The sequence below is a fragment of the Bos indicus genome, chromosome 29 (assembly GCF_029378745.1).
Source record: "Bos indicus isolate NIAB-ARS_2022 breed Sahiwal x Tharparkar chromosome 29, NIAB-ARS_B.indTharparkar_mat_pri_1.0, whole genome shotgun sequence".
NCBI lineage: Eukaryota > Metazoa > Chordata > Mammalia > Artiodactyla > Bovidae > Bos > Bos indicus.
The window spans coordinates 40,713,963-40,741,195 of NC_091788.1; the positions used below are offsets into that span (position 1 = coordinate 40,713,963).

A 27,233-nucleotide genomic window follows, 5' to 3' on the forward strand; every position below is an offset into this window, starting at 1 on the left:
GGAAGGATTGAGCTGAGAAACCCTGGGCTCTGCTGTCTCTCCTCTGATTATACTAGTGGGATTCTGCAGCCCAGAGAAAGGAGGCTATATTCCATGCACTTGAAATAGGGTCTTTGCCCGTAGGAGGCAGGAGACTAGGAGAAATACAGCTAGATTTCTGGTAGGAAAGAACCTTCATCCATTCAACCCAAATCCCTCATTTCTTGAGACAAAAATGGAGGTTCAGAATGGGGAAGGTAAGTGTCCTGGCTTCCAGGTAAGCTGCCAGGCCACTGTGCCTTGCACAGGAATGTGGCCCATGAAGCTCTCCCTCAGCACAGCCAGTTTTCCATTTAAAAAAAGAATATGCCCAACAACTTAGCTGTGTAACACAGGAAGTGGGGGGCAAGGGGCTTGTGGAGGATAAACTCATGGGATTTCTTCAGTGCAGTTGTCTTCTTACCCCTTACAGACCAGTATAGTAAGCCTACTACTTAACAGATAAGACTGAGATCCAAAGAGCAGGAGCCACACATTGAAGTAATGAGAATTTTTTTTTTTTTTAAATGGAACCTAATTAAACTGAAAAGCTTTTGCACAACAAAGGAAACCGTAAGTAAGATAACCCTCAGAATGGGAGAAAATATTTGCAAATGAAGTGACAAAGGATTAATCTCCAAAATATACAAACAGCTCAATGCAACTTAACATCAGAAAAAACAATCCAATCAAAAACTGGATGGAAGACCTCAATAGACATTTCTCTGAAGAAGACATACAGATGACTAACAAACATGTAAAAAATGCTCAATATCACTAATTATCAGAGAAAGGCAAATCAAAACTACCACGAGATATCAGCTTACATGAGTTAAGTGACCATCATCACAAAGTCTACAAACGGTAAATTCTGGAGGAGCCCTCTTGCACTATTGGTGGGAATGTAAGTTGATCCAGTCGCTGTGGAGAACAGTATGGAGTTTCCTTAAGAAACCAAAATAGAACTACCTAGCAATCCCACTGCTGAGCATATACCCAGAGAAAACCGTAATTCAAAAAGACACATTCACCCCAGTGTTCACTGCAGCACTGTTTACAATAGCCAGGACATGGAAGCAACCTGAATGTCCATCAACAGAAGACTAGGTAAAGAAGATATGGTACATACATACAATGGAACATTACTTGGCCATAAAAAAGAACAAAATTGGATCATTTGGAGAGATGTGGATGGACCTAGAGACTGTCATACAGATGAAGTAAGTCAGAGAAACACAAATATAGTATATTAATGCATGTATGTGGAATCTTTTAAAAAAAAATGGTGTAAGTGATCTTATATACAAAGCAGAAATAGAGAACAAAAGTATGGATACCAAGGGGGAAGGTGTGATGGGGTGAATTGGGAGATTGGGATCAACATATATACACTAGATTCTACATATAAAATAGATAACTAATGGGAACCTATTGTGTAGCACAGGGAACTCTACTCATTGCTCTCTGGTGACCTAAATGGGAAGGAAACTAAAAAAAGAGGGGATATATGTAAACATAGAGCTGATTCACTTTGCTGTACAGATACTAACATAATATTGTAAGGCAACTATACTCCAATAAAAATATCTTTAAATAAAATTGGACATTTGGGGCTGGGAATTTACCCTGGGACTCATTTATACTTTTCAGGTCCTCTCTGCAGGAGTTCCTAAACTGGATTCAATGAACGGGTTTAATATAAGTCCTTCCTGGTTCCAAAAAGAAGTGGCAGGGTCAGCATTGCTGTCCTTGTTTCTCTGGTCACCTTCTTCTTCCCAGGCCTTTAGACCTCCCTGTACAAAATGAGAGAAGAAAGGCCTGAACAGATAGGCCCCAGACCTTCAGATTTCCCCAGGAAACCAGCCTGCAGTGCCCCAGCCATCGACGTCAGCTTTTTGTTGGTCTTTTAATATACCTTTACAGTATGTGCGTGTGTACCAAGTTGCTTCAGTCATGTCCAACCAACTCCTTGCGACCCCATAGACTGTAGTCTGCTAGGCTCCTCTGTCCATGGGATTCTTCAGGCAAGAGTACAAGTAGGTTGCCACGCCCTCCCCCAGGGGATCTTCCCAACTCAGGGATCAAACTCGTGTCTCTTAATGTCTCCTACATTGACAGGCAGGTAAGTTCTTTACCTCTACTGCCATCTGGGAAGCCCATATTTAAAGTGAAAATTTAAAGCAAAAAGGAAAATTCCCTTTTTGTTCAGTGGTTAAGACTGCACTTTCACTGCCTTAGGCCTGAGTTCAATCCCTGGTCAGGGAACTAAGATCCTGCAAACTGAGCAATATGCACCCCCAACCCCAAAATTGCAATACTGAAAAAATTTTAAACATAGATATTGATTTATATTTATGAGCATTTCCTTAGGATAAGTTCCATGTGTGTAATTAGTGCACTAAATGATAAAAACATTTTTAGATTCCTATTAAGTGTTTGCCACATCGCTTCTCTGGAAAGTTTGTTTATTGAGCACATACTTTGGGTGATTTAGTTTCGCTGCAACTGCCAACACCAGAACAAGACAGGAATGCAGATCTACCTGGCCAAGTGTCTCCCCACCAGCGCTGTGAGCTCTAAACATTCAGGAATGAAGCACGACCACTTGGGATCTCACCAGTCCCCCACATTCTATCCAAATAATTATAATCTCAACCTGCAAGCACATTCTATTCTAAATGCATTTCAGGCTTAGAAAAGGCTCCATCAAGTTCTAACAAGACGTAGCAAGGAAGGGAGGCAGTGTGATAGAAAGAGCAAGGATTCATATCTGAGAGACCTGCGACCTGCGACCTAGTCCGCTACTCCACTTGCTGCTGTGTAATGTCATGTTAGAAGTCACGTCAACCTCTCTGGTTACAGGTTCCATATCTAAATTAAAGAGGCCAGATTCCTTCCAGTACTAGTAATCCATATGTTTTTTGATGAAAATGTTACTTAAGATTCCATATCTCTGGTCGGTATTCACTTAGAGACAAGGCTTTTGATAATCATTCCTTTCTTGGATAGATTATGCAGCAGTTGGCTGTCATTGAAGGCAAATTTGACACTCCTATGAAGTTTCTGCCATTTTTATTATTGAAAATTACTGAATTTTTAAAATAATTATGACTTTTACCACAAAGTAACAAATTGTTATCTAGTGTACTTGGTTCCAGCAGTTTGGCCAGACCAATAGTGTTAAGGTCTCCTATTTCGCAGGCAGATTCTTTACCATCAGAGCCACCAGGGAAGCCCAAGATAATATGTGTACAGTTCTTTTCATACAGGGTTTCCCTTGTGTGGCTCAGCGGGTAAAGGATCTGCCTGCAAAGCGGGAGACCTGGGTTCGATCCCTGGGTGAGGAAGATCCCCTGGAGAAGGGAAAGGCTACCCACTCCAGTATTCTGGCCTGGAGAATTCCATGGACTATATAGTCCGTGGGGTCGCAAAGAGTTGGACACAACTGAGGGACTTTTCTTTTCCCTCACTTTTCTTTTCATACAACCTTTGTCCTCTGAGCCTCATTATTTAAATAAAAAAAACAAAAAGAAATTCCTTAGTGGTCCAGTGGTTAGAACTCTGTGCTTCCATCCCTGGTTGGGGAATAAGACCCTCCATGTTGTGCTGTGTGGCTCCACCTGCCTCCCCCCATAAATTAAATAAGATCAGATACTATTGTCTCCATTTTGTCATGAGGAAACTGAGAAACTACCATCAGGCAGTAAGTGATGGAGCAGGAATACTGTGACCTGTGATGGCTTTTGATCTGTGACTTTCCAGATACTCTGAAAAGCTCAGATCCACTGCTATGCTGCTGAGTCACTTCAGTTGTGTCCGACTCTGCACGACCCCATAGACGGCAGCCCACCAGGCTCCCCCGTCCCTAGGATTCTCCAGGCAAGAACACTGGAGTGGGTTGCCATTTCCTTCTCCAATGCATGAAAGTGAAAAGTAAAAGTGAAGTTGCTCAGTCGTGTCTGACTCTTTGCGACCCAATGGACCACAGCCCACCAGGCTCCTCCATCCATGGGATTCTCCAGGCAGAAGTACTGGAGTGGGGTGCCATTGCTTTCTCCTTGCGACCTAATCCTGCTGCTGCTGCTGCTAAGTCGCTTCAGTCATGTCCGACTCTATGCAACCCCATGGACGGCAGCCCACCAGGCTCCCCTGTCCCTGGGATTCTCCAGGCAAGAACACTGGCGTGGGTTGCCAATTCCTTCTCCAATGCATGAAAGTGAAAAGTGAAAGTGAAGTCGCTAAGTTGTGTCCGACTCTTAGAGACCCCATGGACTCCTCCTCCATGAGAGCCCACCAGCCTCCTCCATCCATGGGATTTTCCAGGCAAGAGTACTGGAGTGGGGTGCCATTGTCTTCTCCAGACCTAATTCTAGTGAAGCAGAAAATCTTATTCCTGACAACAGTAATTGGACCAAGGGTCAGAATGTGACCACAAGCTCATTAGAGCCAATCCCGGAGGATATATGTGGGAAGCAGGGCCTGGGGAAACATCCTGCTGGGGTGGCTTCAGTTCAGTTCAGTGGCTCAGTCATGTCCAACTCTTTGCCACCCCATGAACTGCAGCATGCCAGGCCTCCCTGTCCATCACCAACTCCCAGAGTTCACTCAAACTCACGTCCATCACATCAGTGATGCCATCCAGCCATCTCATCTCTGTCGTCCCCTTCTCCCCCTGCCCCCAATCCCTCCCAGCATCAGAGTCTTTTCCAATGAGTCAACTCTTCGCATGAGGTGGCCAAAGTATTGGAGTTTCAGCTTCAACATCAGTCCTTCCAATGAACACCCAGGATTGATCTCCTTTAGGACGGACTGGTTGGATCTCCTTGCAGTCCAAGGGACTCACAAGAGGCTTCTCCAACACCACAGTTCAAAAGCATCAATTCTTCAGCACTCAGCTTTCCTCACAGTCCAACTCTCACATCCATACATGACCACTGGAAAAACCATAGCCTTGACTAGACGGACCTTTGTTGGCAAAGCAATGTCTCTGCTGTCTAGGTTGGTCATAACTTTCCTTCCAAGGAGTAAGCGTCTTTGAATTTCATGGCTGCAATCACCATCTGCAGTGATTTTGGAGCCCCAGAAAATAAAGTCTGACACTGTTTCCACTGTTTCCCATCTATTTCCCATGAAGTGATGGGACCAGATGCCATGATCTTAGTTTTCTGAATGTTGAGCTTTAAGCCAACTTTTTCACTCTCCTCTTTCACTTTCATCAAGAGGCTTTTAGTTCCTCTTCACTTTCTGCCATAAGGGTGGTGTCATCTGCATATCTGAGGTTATTGATATTTCTCCCGGCAATCTTGATTCCAGCTGTGCTTCTTCCAGCCCAGTGTTTCTCATGATGTACTCTGCATAGAAGTTAAATAAGCAGGTGACAATGCACAGCCTTGATGTACTCCTTTTAGGTGCAGCTATTTTTTTCTATCACATTGAGATGACCTTCCCGCAGTAAGAGAGAATCAGGCCAACAGGGCAAGAAAAGCAGAGACAAATATCAGCTGTTGAATTGCTGCTTCCAGAGGCCCTGGCTTCTGAAGCGATTTAGTTCTCTGGCAAGTCTCATATCAAAAGCAATCACAGATCACATTAGTATTCCTGCTCGACCGCATGATGGTAGTTTCTCAGTTTCCTCATGACAAAACGGAGACTATAATTTCTGACCTATCTTACTTAATTTTTTTTTTTTTGACTGTTTAGCTAGTCCTCCAAGCTAGGTGATCCGGTAAATTTATTTGTTTCTTTACACCAATTAGAATTTCTTTCTTGCTTTCTTTTTTGTTATTTGCAGCCAGGAAATGAACCCAGAACCTCTGACTCTCAGGACCAGGGTTCTTTCTTCTAATGTTAATAATAGCGAGGAGTCATTGAGCACTTCAGTATACCAGGCAGTGTGCTAAACACATCACTTATTTACTGGGCCAAAACTAAGTCTCAACCCAGAAAGGCTGAATAGTGGAGCTTGGAAAAGAGAAACCCTTTGACATGACATCTGAACTATCTTTTTTAAAGACTGGTGAGATTAGAGTTTTTGTAAAAAGTGTGGCCATGACATCTGAACTATCTTTTTTAAAGACTGGTGAGATTAGAGTTTTTGTAAAAAGTGTGGCCAAATGATTCTGAAACTGCGTCCCCCTAAAACCGAATTCCCTGAAGTCCCATACCGTTTATAATTAATCTCTCTATCTAAAACTTCATCCCTTTCTTGTGCCTTCTGACCCCAATCCTGTGCTAACTGAGAATTCATCAGCCAGAGTCAGATAACTAAAATTACCATGGTTGATAACATCAACTACCCACTGAAATTTCGAATCTAGATATCTTCATTAAACATGCAAACTCCATTGTTTTTTCAGGGCAAGATAAGCTGACAGATCCTTGAATAATGTACCACTTAGCCAGAGAATTGTAAATCAAAGACATGCTGACTCCTGAAACTACATCTAAGAAATATCATAGAAATTTCACAAGATGATTAATCCCCACCTCTTTGTTCTTCCCACCATTTGAAAACTATGTATTTATTTACTTTGGCTGCCCTGGGTCTTAGTTGTAGCATGTGAGATTTTTTAGTTGCAGGATGGAACTCTAAGTGGAGGCACGCAGGACCTATTTCCCTGACCAGGGATTGAATTCCAGGCCCCCTGCATTGGGAGCACAGAGTCTCAGCCACTAGACCACCAGGGAAGCCCCCCTCCTTTTTTTAAAAATTTCGTTTTGGCTGCTCTAGGTCTTTGTTTGGGCACACAGGGTCTTGGGTGCTTTGGGCTTTCTCTAGTGGGGGCGAGCTGGGGCTACTATCTGGTTATGGTACTGGGGCCTCCCATTGTGGTTGATTTTCATGTTGCGGATCAGGGGCTCTAGAGCATGGGTTCAGTAGTTGTGGCACACGGGCTTCATTGCCCCATGGCATGTGGAATCTTCCTGGACATGGGATCAAACATGTGTCCCCAGTATTGGCAGACAGATTCTTAACCCCTGGACCACCAGAAAAGTCCTATTCTGCTCCTTTTTAAAAAACCCTCACTCAAAGACCAAGTTAGAATAGATCTGAGGCTTGTCTCCTATTCCCTTGTTTGGTGCTCTGCAATAAATCCTGACTTTGCTGCAAACACCCTCTGTCAGAGTTGGGTTCTCTGTGCCACAGGCACCTGAGCCCTTGCTGGGTTTCAGTTCTTCCCTGGTGGGGAAGGCTCCCCAGTGGAAGGCTCCAGATTGCAGTACACTCAGAGAATCTGCCTGCAATGCAGGAGAAATGGGTTCGATTCCTGGATCGGGAAGATCCCCTGGAGAAGGAAATGGCAACCCCCTCCAGTATTCTTGCCTGGAGAATCGCATGGACAGAGGAACCTTGCGGGCTACAGTCCGTGGGGTCACAAGAGTCAGACATGACTGAGTGACCTTCACTACTACTACTACTTCTACAATGAAGGAGCTAATCCTTTCCCTGCCTTCTTCCTGCTTAATACTTCCTCATTCTTATTAGCCATTCTGATTTGATAATGTGCAATGGGTTTTTTGTTTGTTTGTCCCCCCCACCCCACCCCTGCACTACGTGGCATGTGGGATCTTAGTCCCCTGACCTGGGATTGAACCCACTCCACCCCTGCAGTGGAAGCACTGCAGGGTCTTACGGAGTCTTAACCACTAGACTGTCAGGAAAGTCCCTGCATTGCTTTTTTTTTTTTTTTGATGTGGACTATTTTAAAGTGAAAGTGTTAGTTTCTCAGTAATGTCTGACTCTTCGTGACCCCATGGGCTGTAGCCTGCCAGGCTCCTCTGTCCATGGAATTCTTCCATGGCAAGAATACTGGAGTGGGTTGCCATTCCCTTCTCCAGGGGATCTTCCTGATCCAGGGATTGAAGCTGGGTCTTTTGCATTGCAGGTGGATCCTTTACTGTCTGAACCACCTGGGAAGTCCCGCATTGGAAGGCGAAGCCCCCACTGGGCTGCTAGGGAAGTCCCCCTGCATTACATTTTTGAGAGAACGGCTTGATGTAAGTGCAAGATAATTTCTCTGCCAAATCATTATTTTTTAAAAATTTGCTCTTTTTAAAAAATAATTGAAGTATAATGTATATGTATGAATGAGTCCCTTCACTGTTCATCTGAAACTATGACAACATTGTTAATCAGCTATACCCCAATACAAAATAAAAGGTTTAAAAAATAATTGATGTATAATTGACATATATTAATTTCAGGCATTAAAACATAATGAGTGAAAAAGGTGGCTTAAAACTCAACATTCAAAAAACAAAGATAATGGCCTTCAGTCCCATCACTTTGTGGCAAATTGAAGGGGAAAAAGTGGACGCACCTTTTTTGTTTTCTGGGGCTCCAAAATCACTATGGATGATAACTGCAGCCATAAAATTCAGATGCTTGCTCCTTGGAAGAAAAGCTATGACAAACCTAAACAGTGTATTAAAAAGCAGAGACATCACTTTGTCGACCAAGGTGCATAGAGTCAAAGCTAGTAGTCATGTACAGAATTAGGCTATAAAGAAGGCTGAATGCCAAATAATTGATGGTTTTTAACTGTAGTGTTGGAGAAGACTCTTGAGAGTCCCTTGGACTGCAAGATCAAACCAGTCAATCCTAAAGGAATTCAACCCTGAATATTCATTGGAAGGACTGATGCTGAAGTTGAATCTCCAATACTTGGGCCACCTGATGCAAAGAGCCGACTCGTTGGAAAAGCCCCTAATGCTGGGAAAGACTGAAGGCAAAAGGAGAAGGTGGCAGCAGAGGATGAAATGGTCAGATAGCCTCACTGACTCAATGACATAAATTTGAGCAAATTCCAAGAAACAGGGAAGGACAGAGGAGTCTGGTGTGCTTCAGTCGATGGAGTCACAAAGAGTCGGCCATGACTTAGCGACTGAACAACAATAACATGTACCATGATGATTTGAAATTTCTGTATATTGGAAAATGATCACCACAAGAAGTCTAATTAACAGCTGAATCATTTTAGATTGAAAAGTCTAAATGTTCACCTCATTACATTTAATTACCCTCGGGCTTCATGGTGAAACCTGATCTTTGACTGCTTGTACTGGGTTCCCTGGAGGCTCAGTTGGTAAAGAGTCTGTCTGCAATGTGGGAGACCTGGATTTGATCCCTGGGTCAGGAAGATCCCCTGGAGAAGAAAATGGCTACCTACATCAATATTCTTGCCTGGAGAATTCCATGGCTGAGCCTGGTGGACTACAGTCCACGGGGTCACAAAGAATCAGACACCACTAAGTGACTAATTTTCTTTTTCACTTTCATGGTGAAACACGAAGAACATTTCCCATTAAATTTATATGGTTAGTCCAGATCATTCTTTTGAGCTTCTAACTCACATATCTAATGCTTTGTGGCCACTTCCATTGGGGTGTCTTAGCGTCATATCCAGATTAGTATGTCTAAAGCTGAACTTGCCATCACCCTATTCAACTCCCAAACCTCCCATTCTGTGGTCTTCCTTATTATTATAAGTACTCTATTGACTCACAGGGAAGAGCTAAAGACCAGGGAGTCGTTTCTGCAACTTCACTCATCACGAGCCGCCACGGTTGATTCATTACCCAGTCCTTCCAGTTATACCTCCCAAAATATCATCAATGTACTCCTTTTCCTCATTCTCCAAGGCATGCGTGCTTGCTGAGTCAATTTAGTTGTGTCTGACTCTGTGCGACCCTAAGGACTGCAATTTTCTAGGCTCCTCTGTCTATGGGATTCTCCAGGCAAGAATACTGGAGTGGGTTGCCAATTCCTCGTCCAGGGTTCTTCGCAACCCATGGATCAAACCAGCATCTCTTTGTCTCCTGCTCTGGCAAGCAGGCTCTTTACCACTAGCGCCACCTGGGAAGCCCAGGCAAGAATACTGGAGTGGTTTGCTGTGGCCTCCTCGAGGGGATCTTCCTGACTCAGACATGGAACCAGTGTCTCTTGCATCTACCTGCATTAGCATGTGGATTCTTTACCTCTAGTGTCACCTAGAAAGTCTCATTCTCCAGTGTCTCCACTCTGTCCAAACTATTATCACTTACTCAGATTCCTGCGTTAGTCTCCTCACTAGCCTTCCTGCCTTTATCCACATTTGCCTCCCTTCTGTCCAATCACAGAACAGCTAGAGTGGTCTTTGAGAATTTAAGATCATGTGAGTTTCCTAGTGTCAGTTTCCCAAAGCACTGGAAGTAAAATTCATATTCCTGTGACACCAGCCCACCTCTCCCATCTCATCTGCTGGCTCTCTTCCCCTCACCAAGGACACTCCAGCTGCAGTTGCCTGCCTGTTCTTGAAACATGCTAAGCTCATTCTTGAATTAGAGCTTTTGCATATGGCTGTTCCTTCTACTTGAAACATAATCCACTGCTCCTTCCATGATTCACTCCTTCTCAACCATCTGTTCCTAACTTAAAGTTCATTTCTTTAAATAATCTTTCTATGATTATCACTTTTTCTGAGAAGATTCTCCCTACTGCTGCTTACTCATGATTTTACCAGCCTCTTTATTTTCTTCTTACAGGAATTGTAATTATTTTATTCTTTCTTTGCTAATTTTTGGTCTCCCTGACCAGATTATAAGCTTCATAAGGACGAGGTCTTATCTTGTTCACTGTTGTATCCCTAATATGTACTCAGTACAATTAATTGGATGAATGAATAAAATTAATGAGAAAAAAAATTAAGACAAATGAGTGATACCAACAGGAAGTCAAAAGAAAAAATGTACACACAATCAATAAACACAAGAGGTTACTCAGATTCTGTCCCATAATTTAAAAGGCAGGAGACAGCACTTTTCATATGTCAGGTTGCCAGAATTTAGAGGTTTGGCCATATCTCTCAGACTTGGCTAGAGTTTGGAAAAACAGGTTGTGGGATGGTAAATTAGTGATTTTAGAAAGCATTTGGCAATATCCATCAAATTATAAAAGGCATATATTCATTGACCCAAGAATTCCAGACGTAGACTTGCATGAGAATGCAAATAAATAACTTCCAAAGTGTTTATTGTAACATTTTTTTGTTATAGGAAGAATATGGAATAATAACAGCTAATATCTTTAAGTACTCACTGTGTTCCAGGACAGTTCTCATATACTTCACAGAGCAACTCTATGAAGTGGTTGTTATTATTATATTCCATTTTGCAAATAGGGTAATTAACAGGTAACATCCCCAAGGACCCACAGCCAGTAAGTGGCAGAGCTGGGAATTTAACCCAGAGCTGTACACTTAATCATTACAGAAAGTCCTGTACATATGAACGAGTTCCATTCTGAGAGCACGTTCTTAAGTCCAATTTGGTCATAAGTCCAACAAAGTTAGCCTAGGTAGTCAACAAACACAATCAACTCTATAGTACTGTACTATAATAGGTTTATAATACTTTTTACACAAATAATATGTAAAATTCACACAAAAAACACATTTTTAATCTTAACAGTACAGTACCTTGAAAAGCACAGTAGTACAGTTCGACTGCTGGAATATAGGGGCTGGCATCATCTGAGCAAGCAAGAGTTACTGGAAGGGGGAGAGGAGGTGAGAGATGGCAGAGCTGAAGGGTCATCAGCAATAGGAGATGGAGGGTAAGCTGCACCACTTGGAAAGGATGCATGCGCATCACCATGGACGCCAGACACATGAACTAAATTATGTGACTGGACATGGAAACATACGTTTGCATCTTTGAAAGCTTCCAACTTGAAGTTTTGTATGTAGAGGACTTACTGTATCCTATACTATTATTTGTGTGTTAGTCGCTTAGTCCTGTCTGACTCTTTGCGACCCATGGACGGTAGCCCACCAGACTTCTCTGTCCATGGGATTCTCCAGACAAGAATACTGGAGTGGGTTGGCATTTCCTTCTCCAGGGGAACTTCTAGACCCAGGGATCGAATCCAGATTTCCTGCATTCAGTTCAGTTCAGTTCAATCACTCAGTCATGTCCAGTTCGTTGCGACCCCATGGACTGCAGCATGCCAGGCTTCCCTGTCCATCACCAACTCCTGGAGCTTGCTCAAACTCATGTCCATTGAGTCAGTAATGCCATCCAACCATCTCATCCTCTGTCACCCCCTTCTCCTCCTGCCTTCAATCTTTCCCAGTATCAGGGTCTTTTCCAATGAGTCAGTTCTTCGCATCAGGTGGCCAAAGTATTGAAGATTCAGCTTCAGCAGCAGTCCTTTCAATGAATATTCAGGACTGATTTCCTTTAGGATTGACTGGTTTGATCTCTTTGCTGTCCAAGGGACTCTCCAGAGTCTTCTCCAACACCACAGTTCAAAAGCATCAATTCTTCAGCGCTCAGCTTTCTTCACAGTCCAACTCTCACACCCATACCTGACTACTGGAAAAACCATAGCTTTGACTAGACAGACCTTTCTTGGCAAAATAATGTCTCTGCTTTTTAATATGCTGTCTAGGTTGGTCATAGCTTTTCTTCCAAGGAGCAAGCATCTTTTAATTTCATGGCTGCAGTCACCACCTACAGTGATTTTGGAGCCCCCCAAAAATAAAGTCTCTCACTGTTTCCATTGTTTCTCCATCTATTTGCCATGAAGTGATGGAACCATGAAGTAATGGTTTTTCCAGTAGTCATGTATGGATGTGAGAGTTGGACTATAAAGAAAGCTGAGCGCCGAAGAATTGATGCTTTTGAACTGTCGTGTTGGAGAAGACTCTTGAGAGTCCCTTGGACTGCAAGGAGATCAAACCAGTCAATCCTCAAGGAATTCAACCCTGAATATTTATTGGAAGGATTGATGCTGAAGTGAATCTCCAATACTTGGGCCACCTGATGCAAAGAGCCGACTCGTTGGAAAAGCCCCTAATGCTGGGAAAGACTGAAGGCAAAAGGAGAAGGCAGCAGCAGAGGATGAAATGGTCAGATAGCCTCACTGACTCAATGACATAAATTTGAGCAAATTCCAAGAAACAGGGAAGGACAGAGGAGTCTGGTGTGCTTCAGTCGATGGAGTCACAAAGAGTCGGCCATGACTTAGCGACTGAACAACAACAGCATATACCATAATGATTTGAAATTTCTGTATATTGGAAAATGATCACCACAAGAAGTCTAATTAACAGCTGAATCATTTTAGATTGAAAAGTCTAAATGTTCACCTCATTACATTTGATTACCCTCAGGCTTCATGGTGAAACCTGATGCTTTGCTTGTATTGGCTTCCCTGGAGGCTCAGTTGGTAAAAAGTCCATCTGCAATGTGGGAGGCCTGGATTTGATCCCTGGGTCAGGAAGATCCCCTGGAGAAGGAAATGGCAACCCACTTCAGTATTCTTGCCTGGAGCATTCCATTGCCGAGCCTGGTGTGCTGCAGTCCATGAGGTCACAAAAAGCCGGACACGACTGAACGACTGAACTGAACTGACGGAACCAGATGCCATGATCTCAGTTTTTTGAATGTTGAGTTTTAAGCCAAATTTTTCACTCTCCTCTTTCGCCAAGAAGCTCTTTAGTTCCTCTTCACTTTCTGTCATCACCGTGGTGTCATCTGCGTATCTGATGCTATTGATATTTCTCCTGGCAATCCTAATTCCAGCTTGTGCTTCATCCATCCCAGCATTTTGCAAGATGTACTCTGCATATAAGTTAAATAAACAGGGTGACAATACAGCCTTGACGTACTCCTTTCCCAATTTGGAACCAGCCTGTTGATCCATGTCCAGTTCTAACTGTTGCTTCTTGACCTGCATACAGATTTCTCAGAAGGCAGGTCAGGTGGTCTGGTATTCCCATCTCTTGAAGAATTTTCCAGAGTTTGCTGTGATCCACACAATTAAAGGCTCTGACATAGTTAATAAAGTAGAAGTAGATGTTTTTCTGGAACTCTCTTGCTTTTTCAATGATCCATCGGATGTTGGCAATTTGATCTCTGGTTCCTCTGCCTTTTCTAAATCTAGCTTGAACATCTGGAAGTTCTTGGTTCACGTACTGTTGAAGCCAGGCTTGGAGAATTTTAAGTATTACTTTGCTAGTGTGTGAGATGAGTGCAATTGTGCAGTAGTTTGAACATTCTTTGGCATTGCCTTTCTTTGGAATTGGAATGAAAACTGACCTTTTCCAGTCCTGAGGCCACTGCTGAGTTTTCCAGATTTGCTGGCATATTGAGTGCAGCACTTTCACAGCATCATCTTTTGAGGGCATTATGCCATGTGAAGTAGGTCAGTCAGAGAAAGACGAATACTGTTAAGAACTCACTTATATGTGAAATCTAAAAAAACCCAACAAACAAACTCAGAACAGAGAGTAGAATTGCGGTAGCCAGAGAGATGGGGAGGGAAGTGTGATGGTGGTCAAGGGTACAAACTTCCACTTAACAGATGAATAAGTTCTAGGGATCTAATATATGGCAGCATGATGTCTATAGCTAACAAAACTGAACTGTATTTTCGAAAACTGCTAAGGGAGTAGATTTTAAATGGTCTCACCATCTACACACACTAAAAGAACTATGTGAGGAGATAGACATATCTTAGTCTATTTTGGCTGCTATAACAGAAATACCATAGACTGGGTAGCTTATAAACAATAGAAATTTATTCCTCACAGTTCTGGAGGCTAGTAAGTCCAAGATCAAGGTACTAGCAGGCTGGGGATCTGGTGAGATGGTTCACTTCTTAGACAACTGTCTTTTTGCTCACGTTCCCATGGTGGGTCTGAGTTTACACCTGAAGAGATTAGGGGGCATGCCTTCCAATGCAGCAAGCAGTAAGACCTAAGACTTTAGTTTTCAGCTGTGTCTCCACCAGATACTGGTCTTCAAGGAATGAGAAGGAAGTGACATCAAGGAGGAACAAAGGAGGAAAAGACTCACCAGCCTTCAAGTTCCTGCATCTGCTCATTCCCAATCCCCTCCATCCCCACCTTCTAGTGGTCAGATTGTCCCACTTCACCTTGAATTTAGGGAGGCAACAAATTTCTCCTTTTTTCTGAGCCAATTCAAGTTTAGTCCCATGCAACCAATATGGCTTCCATCCCACTCTTCTTCCTCTGGGAAGGAAGCGGCACTAAATTGCAGTGGAAGGAATTTGGACTTCAGAGTAAGCTCTTTGACAAGATGTGGCTAAAACAATGTGTTATGTTATTTGAGCTTTAGAAACTGTCAGAAGCACTGCAGAGAGGATAAGAGACTGGGCTGTTGTCTCAAACACCGCAGTACATTCAGGCTGCTATTGTCCTGGAGGACAAAGGTCTTAGATCTATTTGAGAAAAGGAAACAAAACACAAAAACTGTATGTTCATTTTCAGTTCACTCACTCTTGACATAATAACAAAAAGGACAACTGATGAATGAAAATTCTCTTCTCCGCCAGTCATGCTTTCTAATTTTAACATTTTACAGTTGCATTTGTCTTTTAGAACACAATCTGCACATTCTTTTTTGAACTGTGGTGTTGGAGAAGACTCTTGAGAGTCCCTTGAACTGCAAGGAGATCCAACCAGTCCATCCTAAAGGAGATCAGTCCTGGGTGTTCATTGGTAGGACTGATGTTGAAGCTGAAACTCCAATACTTTGGCCACCTGATATGAAGAGCTGACTCATTTGAAAAGACCCTGATGCTGGGAAAGATTGAAGACAGGAGGAGAAGGGGACGACAGAGGATGAGATGGTTGGATGGCATCACCGACTCAATGGACACGGGTTTGGGTGGACTCCGGAAGTTGGTGACGGACAGAGAGGCCTGGTGTTGCTGTGGTTCATGGGGTCGCAAAGAGTGGGACATGACTGAGCGACTGAACTGAACTGAACTGAACAACATTCTTATGGTTAAAAATTCAAGAAGTTCAAAAAAGGATACAGTAAAAATTCTTCCTCTCATCCTTGTCCCTGGCTCAGTTCTTCCTGTGCCCCCAGGCAACCAGGGTAGCCAGTAAAGAAATCTTTCCAGAGATACTTTCCACGTGTACTTGGTGCATGACAAGTCGCTCCGGAACTTAGCAGCTTCAAGTAACAAGCATTTGTAACCGCTCTAGATTCTACTGGCCAGCTGGGCAGTTCTTGGCCAGGCTTACTCAGGGGGATGGATGACCTAGAATGGCCTCAGTCACGTGTCTGGCAGTTGGCAGGCTGTTTAGACTGGGGAGTCTTCACATATCTGGAAGCTGGCTTAATGTCAATGTCAGCCTGAGTGACAGACACCCACCTCCCAACATGCAGCAGACTAGTGCAGCCTCCCTCTTGTGACGACAGGAGACTCCCAGCAGCGAGGGTGCGCTCCGATGCACGAGCAGTCTTTGAGCCTCTGCCTTTATCACGTTTGCTAAGGAACCTCTGATAAAGCAACTTAAAGCAAAGCAAATGGCCAAGTCCTGATTCAAGTGGTTTGGAGAAATAGACCCCATGATGGCAAGAGCGTTACTTTTTCTTTTTTTAATATATTTGTTGTTGTTGTTTGTTCGTTGGTATTTGGCTGCATTGGGTCTTCATTGCTGCGCTCAAGCTTTCTCTAGTTTCAGCGAACAGGGGTGACTCTCTAGTGCACAGATTTCTTACTGCAGAGCTTTTCTCATCGCAGAACACTGGCTTCAGTAGCCGCAGCATGTGGGTTTAGTTGCCCTGCAGTGCATGGAATCTTCTTGGACCAGGGATTGAGTCCGTGGCAGGCAGATACTTAACCACTGGGCCACCAGGGAAGTCTGGAAAGAGTTTTAAAATCACATTGCAAAAGGGCATCCATTCAGGGATGAATAGAATTCGTGGCTTTTTTCTTTCCTTTTTTTTTTTTTGCAGCATATGTTTGTTAGTATGAATATATCGACTCTGTGTGTGTTTATACTTTTTCCTATTTTTTTACAGAAATGGTAGCACACTGTTTTATGGCTTTTCATAAGTATTTAAAACTGGTTTTTACAAGCCTTGATGTCTACTATAACATAAAAGTTATAGATGGTTAAGATAGATTGTTGTCAAACAATTGGACAGGAGACTTATCTCTTGATGTCAAGTGAAATGGAAGGGTCTGTAATTTACGACAGAGAATAAAACAGACTTCACTTTAGTTTTACTGGGTACTTTTGCCTTAGTTGACTCATCAGCTACTCAAGGATCTTGGTATAATTCTCAAAGATGGCAAAGTCAGTTTCTCACAGAAGTACCCACACAGTATCTGAATAACCAAAGTCCTTTTTGGTCCAAGGATTTCCTTCAAGGTCTCTGTTTAATTAGTGTTTGTGTGTCTGTGTGTGTGTGCTCAGTCATGTCCAACTCTTTGTGACCCCATAGACTGTAGCCCCCCACCCAGGCTCCTCTGTCTATGGAATTTTCCAGGCAAGAATACTGGAGTGGGTTGCCATTTCCTGCTGCTGCTAAGTCGCTTCAATCATGTCCGACTCTCTGCGACCCCATACACGGCAGCCCATCATGCTCCCCCGTCCCTGGGATTCTCCAGGCAAGAACACTGGAGTGGGTTGCCATTTCCTTCTCCAGTGCATGAAAGTGAAAAGTGAAAGTGAAGTCGCTCAGTTGTATCCGACTCTTAGCGACCCCATGGACTGCAGCCTACCAGGCTCCTCCATCCATGGGATTTTCCAGGCAAGCGTACTGGAGTGGGGTGCCATTGCCTTCTCCAATTAGTTACCTTACTACACCCCAATGACCTCATCTGTAAGATGGAGGTTGTTTTTTTTTTTTTTTCTGGGCTTCACCACATGCCATGTGTCATCTTAGCTTCCCGACCAGGGATCAAACTTGTGCCCCCTACAGTGGAAGCAGGGAGTCTTAACCACTGGACATCCAGGGAAGGAGACTCTTAACACCTCCTTCAGAGGGTTCCATGCAAAGTGAGTTATGTATGACACCTCATACATAATGGGGCCCAGGCTTGATTCCTGGTCAGGGGACTAACATCCCATAAACATGTGACTTGGCAAAAAAAAAAAAAAAAAGAGGAAAAAAAATACATTCACAGCTTTCACTTATACAAGGGCATATACTTCATAAGAGCAAGTGGTCCTTTCTCTTGTCCCAAATGTCCTTTCTTGGGACATTTGAACTTCAGTGTGTATCAAAACCTTGTAAAAAAGAAGAAAGTTAGGTTTTTATAAAGTTACTCTGGACTTCCCTTGCAGTATAGCAAACCAAACACATGTACTTGTCTTCTTCCTCTCTTGATACTCCACCAAAATTAGAAAAAGGAACAGCACAAGGAGCTCAGTTCAGTGCTCTATGATGACCTAGAGATGTGGGATGGGGCGGGGGATGGGTGGGAGGGAGGCTTAAGAGGGAGAGGATATATGTCTACATCTAGCTGATTCACTTTGTGGTATAGCTGAAACTAACATAACATTGTAAAGGAAGTATACTCCAATAATTAAATTAAAAAAAAAGAAACAGAACTAAACTCATAACATTGAGGAGAACAGCATGGGCCATCAGTGGATGGTGGATTTCAGTGCATTTCTGGAAGATATAAACTGGGTAGAAATGCCTTGATGGATGGAGTGTAAGAAACCACAGCCAAGAATAAGCACTGGCAGATACAGCCAACCCACTGAACAGAATGCCAGGAAGTACGGTACCTCCAACAGAGAGTGGAAGCAAGATGGGAAGGCTGTCAGGGAATAATGAAAGTCCATCTGTTGAGCAACTGTACCCATCAGCTGCCCCCACTCCCATGCCCTAAGAAGAGGAGTTCTTCCATCCTCACTCCTGTGCCAGTAGAGAGCAGCCATTTAGACCTAGCCAAAAAGCATATTCTCCGAAGAAACTGAACGAACTATAGCTAAAGGGAGTGTTGGTGCCCCAGCGGAGAGGCCTCTCCATTCTGCCATTTAAGGTTTCACACAACCCAAAGGCTAGCTCCTCGCCCATTCACTGATCCTAAAGCATCACATGAAATCAACAAGTCCCATCCAGGTATATAGATGGACCAATCAGGAGAGAGGCTTTGTGGCCAAAGAGGAAATGCCCACTGACTGCTATGTATAACAACCAAACTTGCCTTCCTTGATAGATGTAAAACCTTAGCCAAGGATGAAGACCAGCAGCATGGAAGAGAAAGAAAACCATTCCTACACAGAAAGCCAAAGTTGGTCGTTCACTGGGGGCTGGGACATTCTTCTTAGAGGGGGAAAGACAGACCAACAGAGAAAGAAGTAAAGGAGGAAAAGGAAAGATTTACTCATCATGTACATCTGCCCTTGGTGGAGAGCACAGAAGTGATTAGATCAACCCCTCACTTCTACTTGTGGAGATGGGAGAGGACTTCACAGAGTTTATCTGAAGGGTTCTCAGATGGTGTGACAGTTTTATGTGTCAGCTTGGTAGTGCCACAGTGCCTGAATATTTGGTCAAACACTTCTGGATGTTTTTGTGAGGTTATTTTTTGGATGCTGCTACTGCTGCTAAGTCCCTTCAGTTGTGTCTGATTCTGTGCAACCCCATAGACGGCGGCCCACCAGGCTCCCCCATCACTGGGATTCTCCAGGCAAGAACACTGGAGTGGGTTGTCATTTCCTTCTCCAATGATGCATGAAAGTGAAAAGTGAAAGTGAAGTCGCTCAGTCATGTCCGGCTCTTAACGACCCCATGGACTGCAGCCTACCAGGCTCCTCCATCCATGGGATTTTCCAGGCAAGAGTACTGGAGTGGGGTGCCATTGCCTTCTCCTTTTTGAACGAGACTGATATTTATTTATTTTGAAAAAGCATTTATTTATTTATTTGTCTGTGCCAGGTCTTAGTTGCGGCATGTGAACTCTTAGTTGCAGCATATAGGATTTAGTTCCCTGACCAGGGATTGAACCCAGGTCCCCTGATTTGGGAGTTCAGTCTTAGCCACTGGACCACTAGGACAGTCCTGAGATTGACCTTTAAATGAGTGGACTTTGGACTTCCTTTGTGGTCCAGTGGTTAAAAATTTGCCTGCCATTGCAGGGGACATGGCAGAACAGTTCACCAGAACTAGAAAAAGCCTGAAGGCAGCAACAAAGATCCAGGGCAGCCAAAATAAACAATAAATATTAATAAATACGTTAGTGAACTTTGAGAAAAGCAGATTACTTACTCTCCATAATGTGGATGGCCCTCGTACAATCAGCAAGACCAAAGACTGACTTCCCTCAAGCAAGAGGGGATTCTCCCCAATAGATGGCCTTTAGACCTGACCTGTAACTTTGGCTCTTCTCTGGATCTGCAGACTGCCCACTGGGCAGATGTTGGAGTTGCCAGTTTCTGTTATCATGAGAGATAATTCCTTAAAATAATCTCTCTTTCTGTCTCTCTCTCTCCATGTGTATTTATATATGTTCTGTTTCTCTGGAGAACCCTAATTAACACAAATGGGTATCTCTGGCCCTCTCCAAGGGCACTCCTGGGCCATTTTGCCCATGGCAAAGATGGGTATTTGACAGTAAATATTAGAGACCAAGGACTACGGACTAAGGACTAAGTTGAGACAACCGTTCTATGCTGGGGAGGCAGAAATAAAACCAGGAAATTGATTGTCACAACAGAGGTGGTTTAAGAGCAAGCTTGGGCATGAGGCTAAGCCCTGGGGTTGTGGTGATAAGCAATACTCTAAGGAAGAAGGTAATAGAGTCATGATTTCTCCATTTCAACTGTCCCAAACGCTGCCCAGAAGCGTGGCTGCTAAGGGAGCTGAGAGGACCATGCCTGGTTGGGAAGTCAGGGAGGGCTTCTCTGAGGAAGTGATAATTATCTGAGATCAAAAGAGGAGTGGGAATCGACCAGCAATGTGGGGGAAAGCCTTCCAGCTAGAGGGAATGGCGTGCAAGAAAACCCAGACTGGGAGGAGGTTTGCAGAGCTGAGAAGTCCAGTGAGGCTGGAGTGAGATGAATGGAGAAGTGGCGCAGCTGAAATTGAAGCAGTAACAGGGCGTGGTGGGAAGAATCTTGTAGGTCAATGTAAGGAACATGGGCAGGATTTTAAGGCACCTGGAAAATGATGGAATGGTTTTCATCAGGAAAGTGGCCCGAGTATTTCTTCAGCTACTTTTCCCGTCTTCCCCCTCCCTCCTCTCCTAGTGCAACTTGACTAACGCTTATGTGAGAGTGCTGGATATTTCCACAGATCACAAAAAATGCTCTGCTCATTTTTTGTCAGCCTTTTTTCTCTGCATTCTTCATTGTGGACAGTTTCTATACTATGTCTTCAATGTCACTGATCTCTTCTTCTGCAGCCTCTTAATTGGCTGTTTATCCCACCCAGTGGAGTTTTCGATTTAGATATTGTAGTTTTCATCTCGTGGAATTTAATTTGGGTCTTTTTAAGAACTATCTTTCATTTCTCTCCTCATCTTGCTCCTGTTTCCCTCTAGCTTCTTGAACCTGTGGAGCAGATGTATTTTCTTTTTCTTTTTTAAAATATCCTTATCTGCTAATTTCATTATTTCTGTCAATACTGAATCAGTGAATAAACTCCACGAGATGAAAACTACAATATCTAAATCTATGAAGACATAGCAATATAAACTGTCCACACTGGAGAATGGAGAGAAAAAAGGCTGACAAAAAAATGAACAGAGCATTTTTTGTGACCTGTGGAAATATCAGTGACTTGACAAATTGGGGAGGGAGGGGAGCCACAGCGCCCATTCTGGTAAGGGAGAAGCCCTTTTATTTTAGTTCTGTTTTTGGGCTACACCTGTGGCACACAAGATCATCATTCCCCAACCAGGGATTGAACCTGTACCCCCTGCTTTGGGAGCACAGTCTTAACCACTGAACCGCCAAGTGCTGCTAAGTCACTTCAGTCGTGTCGGACTCTGTGTGACCCCATAGACGGCAGCCCACCAGGCTCCCCCGTCCCTGGGATTCTCCAGGCAAGAACACCGGAGTGGGTTGCCATTTCCTTCTCCAATGCATGAAAGTGAAAAGTGAAAGTGAAGTCGCTCAGTCGTGTCTGACTCCTAGCAACCCCATGGACTGCAGCCTACCAGGCTCCCCCGTCCCTGGGATTCTCCAGGCAAGAACACTGGAGTGGGTTGCCATTTCCTTCTCCAATGCATGAAAGTGAAAAGTGAAAGTGAAGTCGCTCAGTCGTGTCTGACTCCTAGCGACCCCATGGACTGCAGCCTCCCAGGCTCCTCCGTCCCTGGGATTTTCCAGGCAAGAGGACTGGAGTGGGCTGGCACAAGTAGTCCCTTCTTTATTTCTCTTTTGAACTGAGGCAAAATTCACGTAACATGAAATTAACCACTTTATAAAATTCAGTGTACACTTTTAAATGCATTTAGTCTATTTATAATGCTGTGCAGCCATCACCCTGTCAAGTTCTGAAAGATTTTCATCAGCCCAAAAGGAAACCCTGTATTCAGTGACCAGTCACTCGCCATCCCCTTCCCATCCACACCCCAGAGAGAAGCCCTTTTTTGTCCAAGATTTCTGAGTGCCAGGGTTAGCACTAAGAGTATTTTTTTGAGGGTTTGAGGCTGGGAGGAAAGACGCATGAGCTCTAGGATCAGATGGGAGCAGGTTCTAAAGCCAACTCTATCACTTTTCTGTGTGACCCGGGTCTACTTGTTTACCCTTTGCAAGCCTCAAGTTGGGGATAACATCTACTTTGCATTCAGTGTTGAAATATCCGGAGGGGAATACTTCTAAAGAATTGAGATTCAGGTATGGTGGCTGTTGGTCCTCACATAGGCCCCTGTCTCCCAGGGTCTCCATGGAGCACTCTATGAAGCTTAAACTTCGTTATGATGTCCTTCCATCGGCCTTTAGTAGCAGGGAAGCCTAGGGAACTTACATTCAAGCTTATTTCAGGACATCAGCCTCTATTTGCAATCCGTACTTAATTCCGTGCTTGGCTTGTAGATTCTTAAGAATAAATGAATACAGAAGGCAGTCATTACCTCCCCAGGCAATTCTGGAGAGGTGTTGGGAACTTTAAAAAATTAGTTCATTATTTTGGCTCTGCTGGGTCTTCATTGCTGCATGTGGGCGTTCTCTAGTTGCAGGGAGCAGGGGTTACTCTCTAGGTGTGGGGCTCAGGCTTCTCATTGCAGTGGCTTCCTGTTGTGGAGCACAGACTTTAGGGCTCGCCAGCTCTGGTAGTGCTGGCACACGGGCTTAGTTGCCCTGCAGCTTTTGGAATCTTAGTTCCTGGATCAGGAACTGAGCCAGTGTCTCCTGCATTGGTAGGTGGATTCTTAACCATTGGACCACCAGGGAAGTCCCGACATGTTGGGAACTGAGTCTGAACTCTTCCACTGAAATTTCAAGATGGCAGAGGAGAGTGAGTGGGAACCCTGGGCATGGATCATGTTTATCCCATGGCTTTGTGTGCCCTCAGAGGCACTGACACCCAGTCTAAGAGGTACAGCTGTGGCATAATCACTGGGCTCCTTGCTCTTCCCCGTTGGGAAGGAAAACTCTTCCCCATGTTCTCAGGGCCCTCACAATGTGCACTCATCACTATTGGTCACGTGTGCTGGGGACCAGCCCCAGCTGATCCAGGGTATTCGAAGGAGAGACGGCCTAGGCGACTATTTATATGCTAATTAGAGATATAAAGAATGATAGAATGAGGATAGCTCAGTAGGAAAATTCAGTGGAGAAAAGAGGCTGAGTAGCTTGGTTTACGCGGGAGACCAATAAAACTTCAAGACAAGAAGTTTGCACCACTTACGTAGGCCGCAGGCACCCTCTCGAATAGCGGAAGGTGCCTCACCCTAGACACCTTCTCGAGTGTGTCTTAGAAGCCCAGGCATAATTAGTAAGCGTGGTGGGTTCCGCGCTCCAGATGGAGACTCAGCTGGAAGTTAAAGGGAAGAATGACATGGGGAGACCAAGCGTTGGTGAGCAAGGCCCGTAGCTTTATTTTTAACAGGGGCTTTTATACCCTAAGTTACACATAGAGGATAATAGGGGATGCAAAGTCAGCAGTCTTTGATTCTTATCAAAAACCAAGGTTTCTTTCCTGCAAATTTATCGTATACAAATGGTTTAGGTGATTTACGTCATCTTCTGGCCAGAAGGCCTACTAACATTTTATGACTCTTGACAAGGACTTATCAACAAAGAGTTATTTTCTCTAAGAGTAATTATTTTAAGGTTTGGCACCATCTTCCAAAGATAAAATTGCATTCCTATAGGGCGGATGTGTAATGGGTTTACAACAAAGGAAAGAATTTATTACCTTAAGGGTCTAAAGTTACTAACACCAAGGCCACTACTTATTTTTTTCTATATACCAACTATTAATTAATACACATTCAAGGATACAATTCAGGGGATGTGAAAACTTGGCAACAAGCATTGACTCATCAATGAAGTCCTTTACTAGTTTATTCTGACAGTTTTTAACTCTCTGAGAGGCTCTAAGCTATTTGAATATCTTAAGCTTCCCGTGCCTCTGGAGGCTAGGAGACTGTAAACAATCGTATGCATAGCTGCAGGAGTCCGGGTAAACTTGTCAGGAGAGTTAAAGAGCCATCTGAGGGGTTTGGATTTAAACACTCCTAATTGCCCAGGAACTTTATTAATTGGAGCTGTAAGTTAACTCTTTGACAGAGAGAGAGAGAGAGATGGTGGTAGGGGACAGCCCCCAGTAAAGTCAGAGGTGAGAGCACAAAGCAATAAAGTAGGCAGACTCTGGTTTTTTGGGGGAAAATGCTCGAGAATATCCGGGGGGACTCCTGAGGCTCGATCCCGCCTTTGCGTATGCCGAGCCTCCTTCCTCATGACCTTTGTCATGAGCAGAATGCCTCACCAGCTCCCGGCACACGTGGGTTCCAAGCTTTCCTATTTTCTGGTCTGTGAGTCCATAAGTGGATTCTGAAGGTTGGGGATGATCTGGTCTGGGCTTTTAGGCTGAAGGAGCAAACTGACAGGGGCTTTGGGTTCTTGTTCAGTTCAGTTCAGTCACTCAGTCGTGTCTGACTCTTTGCGACCCCATGAATCGCAGCACACCAGGCCTCCCTGTCCATCACCAACTCCCGGAGTCCACCCAAACCCATGTCTATTGTGTCATTGATGCCATCCAGCCATCTCATCTCTGTCGTCCCCTTCTCCCCCTGCCCCCAATCCCTCCCAGCATCAGAGTCTTTTCAAATGAGTCAGCTCTTTGCATCAGGTGGCCAAAGTATTGGAGTTTCAGCTTCAACATCAGTCCTACCAATGAACACCAAGGACTGATCTCCTTTAGAATGAACTGGTTGGATCTCCTTGCAGTCCAAAGGACTCTCAAGAGTCTTCTCCAACACCACAGTTCAAAAGCATCAATTTCTTCGGGGCTCAGCTTTCTTCACAGTCCAACTCTCACATCCATACATGACCACTGGAAAAACCATAGCCTTGGGTTCTTGGGAGGTGAGCAACTTCAGAGAAAGCTTGGTAATGCAGTCTCAACAAGCTCTGGAGTCCCAAGGTGAATGTAGAGCTGGCCTTTCTTCAAGAGCCTACTGGGCAACTTCCTGGGTGGACCAGTAGCTAAGACTCTTTGCTCCCAGTGCAGGGGGCCCAGGTTCGATCCCTGATCAGGGAACTAGATCCCACATGCTGCAACTATGAGTTTACATACTGCAACTAAATATCCCAAGTGTAGCAACTAAGATCCAGTGCACCCAAATAAACAAATATTTAAAAAGAAAGTAAAAAAGAAAAAGACGCTACTGAGCACAGAAGAGCCAAACAAAGGACCTGCGGACCTTGAACTCCTGGGAGTGATGGGATCTGGTCCTGCAATCAGACAAGACAGTTGTTTCCAGCGCCGGTGGTCAGACATAACCCACCCTGTTGAAGGCAGTGCTAGCGAGAGAAGAAGTCCCCAGAGTGTAGTTCTGGGCCCTGGGGAAGGCTCCGGGGTCACAAAGTTGTGACTTACTCAGAAGACATGGTTTGCTGGACTTCAGAGTTTTGGGGAGAAGAGGCCTGGGTTTCTTAGGGATTGGGAGTTAGGGGTGCTGGAGGCTTGGCCAGATCCAGGGTCACAGAATTTCCAGTGTGGGTTTTGGAGCTCTTCTTTTATTAGAGCTCCCCCAAATCTTGTCAAAATTCAATAGCAACCTTCTCACTCTTTGGTGGCAGAAAAGACAAGATCCACTGATGGCTCTTTAACCAGAATACTGGGTAAGGCACCAACATGAGTCTTCCTGAAAGGCTTTTAACATTACAGAATGAATGCAGGGGATGGGTGCCATCAGGGGCCATGGAACTCTTTCCAAGCCTTGGGCTGATCCCTGGAGACCACCTCCAGAAGGAAAGGGGTGCCAGAAGCCCTGATGACCAATGGGCCTCAGTTGGATCCCCTATGTGAAAAAAAAATGGCCCTAGACCATCTGCTAGTGAAGACGTGTTTCTTCCTGTCTCTCCTTTTTCTCTGTCAGAGAAATGTGAAGGGTGCTCGTTTGCTTTGTTCATCCAGGGAAGGGTCAGCCTTGGCGTTTGTTCTAGTAGTAGTTTTCCCTGCAGGCTTGGGTAATGAGACCCATCTTTTGGAGAGCAGGAAGGTGGTGAAAGAATGTGCACAGTGCCACGTGGGTGGATGGAGGGGACACCTGAGATGGTAGAAGGGGAGGCGGCCCCCTCTGGAACTGGATATTCAGCAGAGCCAAGGGTATATGATGAGTACAGATTTGGATATTCTGAGTATGAGAAACTTCTGTTGAAGACGAAAAGTTAAAATTTTACATAACCTCCTGCTCCTTCTGCCTCTGTAACTCAGCTTGCTCCTTGCAAATTCTGGATCACGTAAGTCACGTAGTCTCAGAAAGTGAGGACTTAAAATATTAGGAACTGGAGCTTATCTCATTCACCCTTGTCCTGCTCTTTGCAGTTGCCCAGCCCCTTCGAACCTGCTTAATCACGCCTGTCCGTGTAAAGGTCAGGCATCCCCCTCCCCATCTTGACTGCTGTTCCCATGCGCGTTTAAACCCCCTAGTTTAAACCAGCCTATTAGCAGCTACTGTTGTCCACTATAGTCTGTCTGTAAAAACTCTGTAACCCCTTTGTTGGGGCTCAGAGCTTGGAGTGTTAACTCCTCTGGGCCCACCGGCATAATAAACCTGAGTTCTCCAACTCTCCAAGTGTGGTGCTTGGTTTCTCGAATACTGGTTTCTGCAACAGTGTGACACCCAGGCAAGATGGTCTGGTCAGCAGTTGGAGAGGGAGCTCTGTTTAGAGACAGATCTTGGCGCTGTGGGCCCCTGGTGGGTGAGTGAAATGGAGGAACAACTGAGTGGCCTCGGGGGCACTGTGAGAGTGAGGAAGAGGGCCAGGGGAAGGCCC

At 44.4% G+C, this 27,233-nt stretch overlaps 1 protein-coding gene and 1 long non-coding RNA gene across 2 annotated transcripts in view; one reads left to right on the top strand and one right to left on the bottom strand.

The window, feature by feature from the left end:
- FADS1 (fatty acid desaturase 1) overlaps positions 1 to 27,233 on the bottom strand; it is a 107,031-nt gene that overhangs the window by 17,099 nt on the left and 62,699 nt on the right. The window lies entirely within an intron of this gene.
- LOC139180784 (uncharacterized) overlaps positions 1 to 27,233 on the top strand; it is a 63,119-nt gene that overhangs the window by 3,258 nt on the left and 32,628 nt on the right. Inside the window, exon 2 of the long non-coding RNA XR_011565034.1 lies at positions 7,905 to 8,016. This is a non-coding gene — a long non-coding RNA (uncharacterized lncRNA). The remainder of the gene's footprint in view (positions 1 to 7,904; positions 8,017 to 27,233) is intronic.